Source organism: Nannospalax galili, unplaced genomic scaffold, assembly GCF_000622305.1.
Source record: "Nannospalax galili isolate Female #2095 unplaced genomic scaffold, S.galili_v1.0 scaffold762, whole genome shotgun sequence".
Taxonomy (NCBI): domain Eukaryota; kingdom Metazoa; phylum Chordata; class Mammalia; order Rodentia; family Spalacidae; genus Nannospalax; species Nannospalax galili.
The window spans coordinates 4,006,191-4,009,173 of record NW_008350126.1 but is presented as its reverse complement, the minus strand read 5'-3'; the positions used below and the strand labels follow the sequence as shown (position 1 = coordinate 4,009,173).

Genomic DNA, 2,983 nt, shown 5'->3' with positions numbered 1-2,983 from the left:
ATAGTGGGGTTGCTGTAAGAAAGTCCTAGCCCCTGATGGGGAAGATGTTTTCTGTGATGTAACAGTTTGGGTGTCACCCATGCTTCTGTAGGTAAACCCTCACCCACATTCCTATAAGTAACACCTCATCCATACTCTTGTGAGTGAGCCCAATAAACTAATTGCTCATTGGTTCATATACGCAGTTACAGACTTAGACACAGACATACACACACACACACACACACAGAGTGGAGTTAGTGTCTAAAGCACATCCTCTGTTCTAGAAAGAGCAAGTTACTCACACGTATACTTGGGCTATGAAACAAAAACTATAATTGTGGAGATTCTATATACAAGTCAAATGCTGTTCTACATATGTTTAAATGGGCTGTATCACTTTTCTGTTGCTGTGACAGAAACAATGACAAAAGCAACTTATAGAAGGAGGAGCTTATTTGAGCTTATGGTTCCAGGGGAATTACAGTCCATCATGGTGGGGAGGCATGGTGGCAGGGGGTGGCAGGGGGTGGCTGGAGGAAGAGGGAAGCTAAGCTCTCACATCTTCAAGCAGACACAGGAAGCAGAGAGCAACAGGAAATACGTCAAGGCTTAAAAACTCTCTAAGCCCAACCCCAGTGACGTGCTTCCTCCAACACGGCCACATCTAAGATCTCCCAAAACAGCACCACCAACTGGGCACAAAATAGCCAGCTAATTGGAGCCTATGGGGGACATTCTCATTCAAGCCACCACATTAGCATATCTAATTCCACATAAAGATGAATGCTAAAATTCATGCTAGTAATTTGTAAGTAAGGTTTCTTCATTTGGAAGGACATTAAATAGCAAATACAAACACAAAATGGCAGAGATATGACAGTAGAAATAAACAGCCTCATATTTTAATGTATTTATCTTGTTTTTTGAAAAAGAGCCTATGTTTTAGTCTACACTGGACCCCATAAATTATAGAGCTGGCCCTAGGGAGACCTACATCCTCATCACTGTCTACCCAGCTACTGAGTGACTATGTAACACATCATCCCAAAACCTAGTGCCTCAAAACAACCATTTTTATTTTTTAAAAATTACATTAAAATTTTTTAAATTATATTTTTTATTCATGTATGTGTGTGTGTGTGTGTGTGTGTGTGTGTGTGTGTGTGTGTGGCATGGGTGCACATGCCACTGAATGGGTGTAGAGGTCAGAGGACAGCTTGTGGAGTCAGTTCTCTCCTACCATGGCAGGTGCCTTTCCCACTGGACCAAAACAACCATACTTAAGTATCTTATGACTTTGTGACTGAGAGGCTCAGGCAGGGCTCACCTGGGGTTTCTTCTGGCTCCCATGACATTAAGCTCACTGTGACACTCCACTGGTGCCTGTACCACTCTCACATCTGGTCTTGCAAGGAACGAAGGAACGCTGGGGCTCAGCCTGGCACACTCTCCTCTCACCACCCTGCTCTCTCCTGCAAAGTTGGCTCACAGATGAAGGCAGGAATTTGTCACTCTCTAAAGGAATCCCCTGGACTGGAAATGACATCTACTCTGCCACACTGCCTTCAACAAAGCAGTTACAGATTCAAGAGGGACATACACCTGGGGGGCTGAGGTCCATGAACTTGCCCAAAGTCACATAGTTGCAAGGTCATCATGCTGGGAAATGACCCCATCTGGTCCAGGGTTGACGCTTTTAGCTGTTCCGATCCCCTGCTCACCACACTCTCGAGACACCCAACTGTTCTGACGATAGAAGAATCAGCTCCAGCTCCCAAAAGCAGCCTTATCAAAGGAGAGAGGACTTAGGAAATAACATTTCGGAAAGCACTTCAGAAAAGCTGGAATTCTTCAAAAATGGAGCAGAGATGTTTGGGACTGCTGTGATGCTAGATATAGTTCCTTAGAAGCAAAAATCCCAGGCTGTGCCCTCGAGGATCCTGCTGGGCCCGATGGCAGTCATTTTGAGTGTAAATACCACTATCCTGAGGGAAGCTTGTGAGTTTTCCCTGCATGATTTCCCAGCAAACCATGAATAAACAAAGCTTTTGTATTGGTATGTGGAACTCTGCAGCCCACTCCAAGTACCCTGGTTCCTCAAGTGCCAGGAATACACCTGGCTCTTCAACAATTGCTTAGGGTATAAGCTGATACTAGGGGAACGCCTACATGAATGGCACCAGTTGTTTTTTTATTCAGAACTTTTTTGGGGGGTCTTTTTGAGACAGGGTCTCACTGTGTAGTCCCAGCTGTTCTGGAACTCACTATGTAGACCAGGCTGGCCTTGAACTCACAGAGATCCACCTGCCTCTGCCTCCCAAGTGCTGGGATTAAAGGCGTGAGCCACCACGCCCAGCCAAGACCTGACTTTAAATACTCCCAACTGGGGGAGAGCGGGAATGCAGTCCCCAACTACCACAAATTATATATAGTCTAGTTTCCCGCATTTGGGGAAATTGCAGGGGTCAGCACATCCCAAGTGCAATGGATGGGCCGCGCCTTGGGAAAACCACCTTCCTGATCATAGTATTTCCCCTGCAGGTAAGTATTTTTTTATTCAGAACTTTTAAAATTGAGTTTCTGCAAATTTCAAACCTTATACTTTGATCGAATTTAGATCCCATCTCCCATCTGTATCTCTTGATTACCAATGTCATATAATAAAGCCTGTAGAGTCAAACTTGTGTCCCCAAATGCCCTTCTGTATGGGTTCATCCACTCGAGTCTGGTCAACCTACCAAGAGTCTCGCTCTTAAATGAAATTAAATCTCCTCCACCCAGTAGCTATCCGTTGCCAATAATTCCTCGGGTAGAGTTGGGGTTTCTTACCTACCTTACCACATCCATGCTAGGATATTTTCTGGCTTAAACTTACATGGGACTCTTGCATACTGTCACCATTGATGAGTTCATAGGAGTAACTGGCCAGCTGTCTGGAAAACTGTGTCCTTGTCTTCATCCACCACCTCTGACTCTTACAGTCTTTCCAACCTTCTTTCTG

The 2,983-nt window shown here is 44.9% G+C and overlaps 1 non-coding gene across 1 annotated transcript; it reads right to left on the bottom strand.

Annotated features, from left to right (window-relative positions):
• Positions 1–2,366: 2,366 nt before the first annotated feature.
• On the bottom strand, positions 2,367–2,531 carry LOC115072745. Its single transcript, XR_003851766.1, has one exon. It is a non-coding gene; the product is annotated as a U1 spliceosomal RNA (small nuclear RNA).
• Between the last annotated feature and the right edge of the window lie 452 nt (positions 2,532–2,983).